Raw genomic sequence first — 11,048 nt, 5'->3', positions numbered from 1 at the left:
GTGTGTGTGTGTGTGTGTGTGTGTGTGTGTGTGTGTGTGTGTGTGTGTGTGTGTGTGTGTGTGTGTGTGTGTGTGTGTGTGTGTGTGTGAGGGAGTCAGGAAGGGGGAAGATGTTGGGAAGGGGGAAGCTCCGATCCATGGTAGAGGAGGAAGGATTTTCCTTCTCTCTCTTCCACCCGTTGCAATCCTATACTTATTATTTGCTCTCTCTCTTCCTTCCGTTGCGCTCTCTTTTCTTTTTTTCTTTTGCATGCGATTTTATTAAAGATATTTTTGTTTTTTATTAATATGACTCGGCAATAATTTTAATTTAGCAACTAATAATATGTAACATACACACGCACAAATGCACGCACAAATGGCCAAGTGTTCCTAATTCGAATCATTATTAAAACTATTATTGAGTAACTATCGAACATTATTAAACTATATACATACTACTGAACAATTATCATTATTGATAGATTCTTAATTATAGGAATAGGGGAAAGAAATTAAAATGCATTTAAAAAATCTCATACTTTATTTTTTTAAATTTGATACATTTTTTTCTGGCATTGCGACCCCTCAGTTATATATTTTAAATACATTCTGTAACGCACAATTTTTGTTTTCCACATCGTACAATATTAATAATATCAAGATTTCGAAAAAAATCTATATCTTCGTAATCAGCAATCTCCACCCGAGTCCCAATTGTCGAGTATACCAGCCAGCCATTCGCATTTTTCATGTTCTTTAACAACAGTTTATTATCTTATTGTATACTATCATCATTTTCTTCCACACCAATTACAGCTCGTAATCAAGTGTTTCATCATGCTATACGGCATCATTCCGTCTTTCCATTGCAATTCATCGTGATAAACACTCAGCCAGGAAGCGCAATACTTTTCGGAATTTGTCAAGAAGTTCCATGAGACATGTAAAAATGTAATGAGAGAAAATAGCTTTTTTCAACACTGCTACTTTTTTCGCAACAAATTTCTTTCCAATGATAAATCCTTGCAGTTCCACAAACATTGGTACGATCATGTTGAATAACTTTTTGAGATTGTGCTTGATCACAAAAGATTTTCTTATATTAAAAAGAGGAGGAGGATATCTTTTGGTGATGATAATTTACGTAATGTTGTGTATTATATTTGACAGTGGGTTATATTCGATCACGCGGTCTGTATAATAAGGCAATAGTTGTATTCGCGGATACATTCTCTTTGAGTTCAAATTCTAATTATATATCCACGGTGCCATTCTTGATGGATTTGTTTTGTCACGAGCAGTCAATGATTACTAAAGTAAAACCTTTCAAAAAGGAATTTAATTGGAATCATAATTCATTTCTTTCACGAGAGATTTGATAATAAGACGTGCGGAAACATAAATACATATCATACAAAATAGCGGCTCTGCGTTTGTCAAAGTCTAGATTCAAAACATCGTACGGATAAAATTCAAAATTTAGATAAAGTTTCACATTGATTAATTTAGGTGTCGAAGTAAGTTTTACCATACGTGCTGTCATGATATATTTTTTTATCAGTCTGTAGACCAAAGATAACGTATTGTGATTTTTTCGGCTGAGTCGCAGTCTTGATGGCTCAGAAATGCTTCTTTGTACTCTGCAATGGGGGTAATACTCATACAGTTCCCACGGAAACTCATACTCAGACATCGTCCGCTCTCTAAAGCGCGCAGCATGAATAGTTTATTAATTTCGTTCAACGCAACATGAGGCATTCATTATGTATTTTGAATAAAGCGTCGGCTCTGTCGCTGGATCTATCTCCCACTATGTAATTGTTATCATTGCTCGTATCAAAATCAATTCATGAGCGTTAATTATTGCACGTTTTTATTCTTCGCAAAAGCCCAATAACATGCTGAGCGGTACACAAAAATTAAAATATCCATCATCTATCATTAGACTTTTTGCGGTACCACTAGAGTTGCTAAATCCAGCATTATGAAAATTATATGCGATTTCATTAGAAAACGTTGCATAAAACTAGTTATTTTAACGTTTCTGCTGCGATCAATCTCCATACTATTGAATTCATCACGTTTCATCGAACATGAATGCCACACAATTACGTCCAAGATTTGGTTGCTTTTGTACATTTTTTCCTTTGAAGTCAATGTACCTTCGACGTAGAGAATGCTTTCATATGGTAATGTATAAATCCTGCTGTTGTGTTGGTACAAATCCTTATCTCTATGTCCAAATGTTGTGTTGACGTACAAATTGTATAAAACTCGAATTTGACGATGCGATCGTCAAAGATTGGTTCGTCTCCAATATTCAAGATATCAGCCATCTCAGATTTCATTTCGTACAACAAAGCCCAATGATTGTAAAAATTTAACGTTCGCCGCAGTGAGTTTCTTTCGACTGGACGATCAAATGTTTTTGATCGCTGTCCCTCTGACAAAAATTATGTCCTCTGTCTGTTTCGCCTGCTTGTTCAGAACAAGCATCTCACATTACCGTATCTCTTTATCGCTGTCGCTTCCGTATATGCAATTTAATGATCTGCTCTCCGCAAAAATCGAGTAATCGTCCTGATCCACAATGCGAATCGTCCAGATCCATAATGCTTTGTACGATGATCGGAAGATAAATGATCTGTGTTTTTCCGATATCTAATATCCTGATGACACGCTCGACGAAAATTCATGTATCGCATGCACATACATGTCGTTGCTATATGCACCCGTGATCATGTTGCATTCAATGCGAATTTACGTTGATATTTGTCGATATATTCGATTCGTGCCAGTATTATGGTTCCAACACACGATTCGATAAAAATCTCAACAGAGATTCAATATTGTGAAATTTAATGAAATTTACTCAATAAGCGCATTTGATCATTGTATTGGTATGTTATTGGTATGAATAGTCAATGGGTATTGTCTATCTTCTTTGCAAAGCGTTTTCTCTCTCGCAACATCAATAGCATGAAATTGTAGAATTGCATGTCTTAGATACTTGTTTGTCATCTTCGTCAAAGTAAAACTTATTATTCAATGAATTTACATTAGATATCGTATGGTAGATTTCAAAGTCCGTCAGACCGAGCTCGTCATCGAATCTATGGCCGGAAAGTAGCAAGCTGCGGGGACGCTACTCTTACCGAGCATAAATGTCAGTGACATGTTTGAATGAATACTGAGTTGAAAGAGTGCAATGTCAATTCTTAAATTGATTGTCAACCGTCTGTAAAAACTAAACACAGTTGTCCACAATTATTTTGATCGTAACGTTGATAAGCGATTATACTCGATTTGCGTTACGTTCAAATATTACATCAATTTCTTCGGTGGTCGAAAATTGCCGAAACTATCAAAGTAAACAGTACGATCTCCCCATTTCGCGTACGCCACTCAATAAATGGTCCATCAGCATTGGTCCAAATTTACGATACCGCTCTCGTTTCGATACACTCCCCTGTTGGTAAGATAGTGTGCATAAAAATACCTCTAAAATATGGAATACACATACGTTTTGCCAGTTATTGCAGTTGTATGTTGGTAGTTATACTCTTCAGCAATCTTTTTGACAACCATTTAACATTTTTTTTTAATCTTTTTTATTTTTTCCATTGTGACTCCTCGTCCACGCTTGTACGGAGCGAGGTAAACTCTATGACTTTCCATGACCCAATTATGACGTTTCAATTCTTCCAACTGACGTTGCATGGCTTTATTATCGTTTGTAGCTTTTGCGACTCTTGCCGCGCTGTTGACCAACGAGCCGAAGTCTCTCAACAGTCGTAGGTAAGATACCACCGCGTTTTGCCACAGTTAATATTCGTTTTTTTATCGGCTTTTTCTTCTTCTTCGTTTTCAAGCCCATCAATTTTCGTTTTAGCTTTCATAGCCACCCAAACACCGAGGCAGCAGCTCTCTTTCCAAGAGTCGAATCTTTCGCGGTAATCCGTTTCCGCGCCTCCTCAGCAAATATTTTGTCAGCCACGTGTCGTTTCGTGAGATCCTTGCATCGCGAATAAGCTATATCGTGTTCGCGACACGCCGCGTCCAATGGATTAATGCCTCGACCGCCTCTAGCCAATCATTTTTCTAAAATGTATCCGGACTACAACATTGATATCCGGGGATATACAACTCTATCGGAAGTGCATTTAATTTAACATTAACACAAAACGTGATTTAAAAAACCGTAGCTTTTTGTTGTTGATATTTGACAATTTTTTATAAACAGCGCTGGACCATCAATGTGCGATCGATGGCAGGGCAACTTAATATATAATGTTTCAAGCACCGATGCTACTGAATTAGCCTTTATGTGCTCTGTGTAATTCTTAAATTCTCGGAGCAAAATAATTTTCGATATATATTTTAACTCTTTGGCGATTAAACTATGTACATCACAGTTTTCCGACACGGTAAGAAACATTTTGAATACTGAGTATTGCGAAAGTGAATGCTGAGTACTGTGAATAGTGAATACTGCGATTTACTTTGCGTACTATTATAAATACATCCGCTCTCGATGTCGTTTTTTCAATATTATCAGTGTATCATATGAAGAGAGGAGATATGAAATTCGAGTGACAGTCACAGACGATCAAAGTGACCAATGTCGACAATAATAGACTGAAAAAGAAACGCAAACATGGAAATATGCTGCCGATTTTTATATGCGGAATCATTTGCAGTCCATCAAATTGCGGCAAAACAAACGTGTTGATAAGTTTGCAAGAAAGTCCACATGGCATATGTTTTGAGAATGTGTACTTATACTCGAAGTTGCAACAACCAAAATATCGATACTTGGAGAATTTATTAGCGTCGATTGAAGGAATTGGTTATTTTACATTTTCCAATAATAACGATGTAGTACCATCGAATGAGGCACTTTTAAATTCCATTTATGTCTTCGATGATGTGGCTTGCGACAAGCAAGACACGAGAAGAGAGGGCTTTGCGATGAATCGAAACGTAGACGTCGATTGCTTTTCTATGTGAGACGTATGCAAGATACAAGGGCAAGTCAATAAGTTTTTAAAAAAACATAGTAAAACACATGTTTTTTTATCGATTCATTTTTATTTCTCAATGTAGTCTCCTTTCAACTCGATACACTTAATCCAATGATTCTCCAATGACTTTTCAAGCCGTCCAAATAATATGATTTGTCCAATCCTTCAAAATAAGCCTCTGTAACGGCGATGAGCTGCTCTAGGTAGTAAATCTCTTTCCTCCGAACCATTTCTTCAAATTTAGAAACAGGAAATAGTCCCAGGGGGCTAATCTGGCGAATATGCTGGATGGGAAAGCAATTTGTAGCAGAATTCGTTGAATTTGGCGATTTGGTGCCGGACACGTGTGAACCCGTGCATTATCTTGATAGAAGAGTATTTTCTTCTTCGCCAAATGGAGATGTTTTTTCTTTAAAATGTTGTTAAAACGGTCTAACAAGGCTGCGTAATAATTGATCGTTTGCTTCGACGGAAAGTAATCGATATGAATTATATCGATTGCATCCCAAAAAACAGTGGCCATCATCTTTCCGGCCGACTTTACAGTCTTCACTTTCTTCGGTGCTGGTTCATCCGATGAAGTTCATTGTTTTGACTGTCCTTCATCTCAGGTGTGAAGTACCAAGTGTACAAGTACGAAATGACGATTTGAGAAACAGATGGCGCACCAATGCAGTGTGAAGTACAAAGATTTAACATTATACGCCATTTTATTGTACCATCAACAAGTGCCAAACGCGCAAAGTGATTTGATTGAAAAGTGTTTGCATAGTATTGTGTTACTGTGTTTAATATGCTGTGTTTAATATGACGAAATTTGTACCAAATAAGGAGCATTCGTGGACAGCATTAATTTTTTGTTTTCATTTGAAGAAAACTGTTGCGGAATCATACCGATTACTTGGAGAAGCTTATGATGAACATGCTCCATCGTAAAAAACGTGTGAACGATGGTTTCAGCGTTTCAAAATTGGAGATTTCGATGTTGCAGACAAGGAACACGGAAAATCGCCCAAAAAGTATGAAGACGTGGAATTGCAAGCATTGCTGGATGAAAATGATTCACAAACACAAAAACAATTTCAACAATCTGCTCGCAGAGCAATTGAGCGTTAGTCAACAAGTTGTTTCCAATCGCCTACGAGAGATGGGAAAGATTCAGAAAGTCGGCAGATGGGTGCCACATGAATTGAACGAGAGACAGATGGAAAGGCACAAAAACACATGTGAAATTTTGCTCAAAAGATACAGAAGAAAGTCATTCTTGCATTGTATCGTTACTGGGGATAAAAAGTGGATTTTTTTTTTAGAATCCCAAGCGCAAAAAATCATGGGTAGACTCAAGCGCATCATCCACATCGACCGCAAGACCGAATCACTTTGGCAGGAAGACGATGCTCTGTGTTTGGTGGGACCAGAAGGGTGTGGTCTATTATGAGCTATTGAAATCTGGCGAAACGATTAATACCAAACGCTCAACAATAATTGATTGATTTGAACCGTTCGCTGCTTAAAAAACGACCAGAATACCAAAAGAGGCAACACAAGGTCATTTTTCTCCATGACAATGCTCCATCACATACGGCAAAACCAGTTTTGGGACACGTTGGAAGCACTCAGCTGAGAAGTTCTACCCCATTACTTACAGCTTACTCACCAGACTTGGCTCCTTCCGATTACCACTTGTTTGCATCGATGGGTCACGCACTTGCTGAGCAGCGCTTTAGTTCGTACGAAGATGTGAAAAAATGACTCGATGAATGGTTCGTGGCAAAAGGGGAAGATTTTTACTGGCATGGTATCCATAAATTGCCCGAAAGATGGGAAAAATGTGTAACTAGCAATGAAGCATACTTTGAATAAATCTCTTTTTATCATTCTTCCGAATTTAACGTGTTTTTTTTGAGAAAAAAATCGTCATTTCATACTTGTACACCTGGTAATGGATCCATGTTTCATCCACAGTAATGAATCGACGCAGAAATTCATCTGGATTACGTTGAAACATCTCCAAACATTGTTTTGAAATCGTCACATGGTCGCGCTTCCACAGTGAGCAAACGCGGCATCTTTCCAAGCTTTTTATACCCAATTATTCGTGCAAAATTGAAATCACTGTGTCATGTGATATGCCTGTGACCTCAACAAGCTTGTACATTTTCATTCGTCGATCAGTCAAAACAATATCATGGACTTTATCGATGATTTCTGGCATTGCAGCCTCAATTGGACGTCCCGAACGAGGTGCATCACATGTGGATGTATGATCACATTTAAATTCATTCACCCAATTGTGTACAGTCGCTGGTGCAGATGCGCTATGAACATTATCCAACTCGGCTTTGATTTCTTTCGGCATTAAACCTTTCATATGTGGATGTTTGATCACTACACGAAACTCGTTTTTTTTCCATTTTGCAAAAAATACAAAGGTTGTTCGCTTTAATCGTCTACAGAAATGAAACCTCGCGATGAATTCCGCTTAAAATTTGACAGCAATCAACTGAGAGATGCTACTTGTCAAAGTAAGGGGACATGACACTGCGAGTGCCCTCTGATAGATTTTCTAAGAACTTATTGACTTGTACCAAGTATCTTATACGTGATAATGCAAATTTGTTGATCCTGTTCGAACAGTACCAATTTGAAACATGTATACAATGCTCATGTAAACACCGACATGTCTTACGAAAATTTCTGCGAACTGTGGTGTTGCTGTTGACAACAAAAATATAGATTCGTAGTGATAGACAAAGACAGTGCGCTTATGAATGAATATAAAAAAGGATTTAATAGTATGTGATACTTTTACTTTATATACGTTAGTTGTCAATACGTTGTCAATTACACAACATTTTCTTTCGAGTATAACATGAATAACAGCAAGAAACTCAAGGATCGCGAGAAGATAGCGAAACAAATTGTGAGAACAAGTGACTTGATTCCTAAAAAGTATCGCGCTTTAAAAACCAATAAAATATATGAAGATATAACATTGGAAAAACACTTTCTATCGTCGAACTTTTAAAAGAACTTTTAAAGATTGTCGAAAACACCGCTAACGATAAATCCCAATCAATTAAGAAAGAAATCAACATTATAAAGGACAAAAGTTAAGAAAAAAAACCTGAAGATAATGAAGATATTTATGATGATGAAGATGATAATGATGATAATGGCTTCTGAATGGATAATTCATGATTTCAATTAATACTATCGTCTAAAAAGCAACGTACAAAAAATCAAACGTTACATCAAATTCCAATTATGCGTCGCCTGAACCACGCAAATTATCGTACGAACGTTCGCACGTTCCCTCAATCGAAGACGTTTATGAAGCGCCCAATTAACCGCTTGAAAACCATTAGTTAAACAATCTTTACAAACACGACAAGTTCGTGAGGAATTGCATAATCAATGGGGGCACTTAGACAAAAATACGTAAACATGCTTCTCGGTGGTGTCAGAGAAAAGGAAATTGAATATGTTTATGGCATATCTCAGTGAAAACGGCACGATGCTCAAAGGTAAATAGTTCGATGTAGACACGAAAAACTTTGTGATTGTAGATGGAGTAAAGTACAAAGTACAATACACATGGTTTGTACGAATTAATTTTCAAAAGAATCCCCGATGACATTATTCACATATAAGATGATAAACTAGCGTACAGAAGTATACTGTTGGCCACGAATGCTCATAGACTATAATATGGATAATCCAATATTGGATAATAAAGGATGCAAATATAAGAATATAATAGCACCTTTGGTATCAGATAAGATATAGATTGGAATGGGTATACCACGCATCAGGAATCTAAATAACAAGTCAAATAAAAGAGTCAGAAAAGGTATAACATCACGCACCATGACCCTAAATGACAATAAAATCGATTATGTTCATTGGGACGATCCCAACGGATTAGTGGATCGTCTTCGATTGCTTGAGGCCTCGCGTTAGGCAGGTCACAATACTCATGATAACGAAATGTTGTCTATTATCGAGAAACTTTGTAAAGTTGACTTTATTATAAATTGAACACAATCATTTTAGTTGACATCGAAATGTCGATGAACAACGTTTTCGTAAGAACTTTGTGATATTTTACGCATTATATAGCAATAATCATAACATAACGTAACATGTCTGAAGAAAAGCCTCGAAAAGTGATGATTGGTGGAAGAAGTGCACCTTCCAGCGAGAAAAAAATTTTCCGCGCAGACACGTCATAGTTTACAATAATCTGTGACAGGCTGGTCGAGATGCGCCCTTACACACGATTCAACAAAAATTATCACTACATTCTCCGTTATCGATGTGTTGAGTAAGCACGCGTAGGCCATACCGCTGAAAATCAAGAGTGGATATGAGATGATTACAGCGATCGCAAAAATAATTCGAAATGATGGAAGAAAAGTTTGCTAACCGATATGGAAAAAGAATTTTACAACGCAAACGTGCAAAAGCTCTTGAAAAAATACAACATAAATCATTATTCAACATATTTCATAATGAAGTCATCTATTATTGAACGGTTCAATCGTACATTGAAAAATGATATGTGGAAACAATTTACACACAATGGAAATTATAAATGGATCGACTTGCTTCCACTCGTGTCTGAATATAACACGCGAAAGCATCGAACTATCGATATGCGACCCACCGATGTAACTCGCACGATTGCTCTTACGGTGTATAGTAGTAAAGGCTGTCGCACTGGTACGAAAGTGGGATTCGGTACATATGAGCAAATTCAAGACGATCTTTGAGAAAAGTTACACGCCAAATTGGATAACAGAAATATTTAGAATCATCAAAGTACAGTAAACTAATCCCGTGACGTACTCTACTCAATCTACTAGAAAATTATCGTGAGAAACCTGTCACTGGAGGATTCTATGAATACGAGTTGCGTCGCTAATCCTGACGTATATCTAATTGAAAAGATGTTACGAAAAGGGGACAAGATTTACATGAAATGGCTAAGATTTGATAATTCGCACAACTCTTGGATACACAAGAATAGTGTGTTATAAAAATAAAATTTATTACAAATTGTATAATTATTTTCTTTTCCCTATGTAAATATATATTAAATATTAACGTATTATACATATTATATCCATTACACATATTACAGATGCATACGTAAACACATACATATGTACATACATACGTAAAAACGTATATATACCATACATACTATACATAATATACATATTAAACATATTATACATCATATACAAGTATTTTTATTAATAAAAAAAATACATAAATAAAAATATATAAAAATATATAAATATACATACATAAAAAAAAAGAAATGAATCTTTTTATAATAATATTTTATAATGTCTTCATGGCAGCGTGTCGGTAGAATCTGAAATAATGTACCGCTTATCATCGTATGGACTCAGAGCGATTTTGATTTCGGATATGGTATATACTTCATGCAATTTTTGATCTTATGCACGACTGTCTGCGCGTCATTTCAATTGTATCATTAAGACATCGCGTATAATCATTGAACGTTTGAATCTCGCTACGTTGCTCTTGACATTTTTACCTTCTTAGTATCTTTTTTGCCATCGACGCATTTTCGCTCTAAGCCCGGCGAATTCGGTCATGATCGCGTCATTGATTTCATCTTTCATTAAATCGGGAACTTTTTTATTTACTAGCGGAATGTCGTAAGCATTGTCGATCGCGTAATCGCTCGTATCGAATCTATTGATATCGTGTTTTGTAACAACATAGACATCGTCACTTGATGTAATAAATAAGGCTGTCCATGTCGGTATATATAATTTTACATTTTTTATGAAAGAGCGACAACATGTATTCGTGGTGAAATTCTACAAACACTTTTTAGATATATCGAGGATGCACATATCCACATATGTGTATCAGTTTATCGAACTTCACTTCGAGTTTCCACATTTCTATCGCAGGTTCTCGGAAAAAACGCTTACTGTGAAAGTTTGATTTCGCGATTATTACCTCTATACCGTATCTCCCACCCAATGCGTTACAAGT

General features: G+C 36.5%; 1 pseudogene; it reads right to left on the bottom strand.

The window, feature by feature from the left end:
* Positions 1-5,072: 5,072 nt before the first annotated feature.
* Positions 5,073-7,410, bottom strand: LOC108692192 (annotated as a pseudogene).
* Positions 7,411-11,048: the final 3,638 nt, after the last annotated feature.

Source organism: Atta colombica, unplaced genomic scaffold (genome assembly GCF_001594045.1).
Source record: "Atta colombica isolate Treedump-2 unplaced genomic scaffold, Acol1.0 scaffold65, whole genome shotgun sequence".
Classification (NCBI taxonomy): domain Eukaryota; kingdom Metazoa; phylum Arthropoda; class Insecta; order Hymenoptera; family Formicidae; genus Atta; species Atta colombica.
Note: the sequence above shows the minus strand (reverse complement) of the source record. Positions and strands in the feature narration are given on the sequence as shown.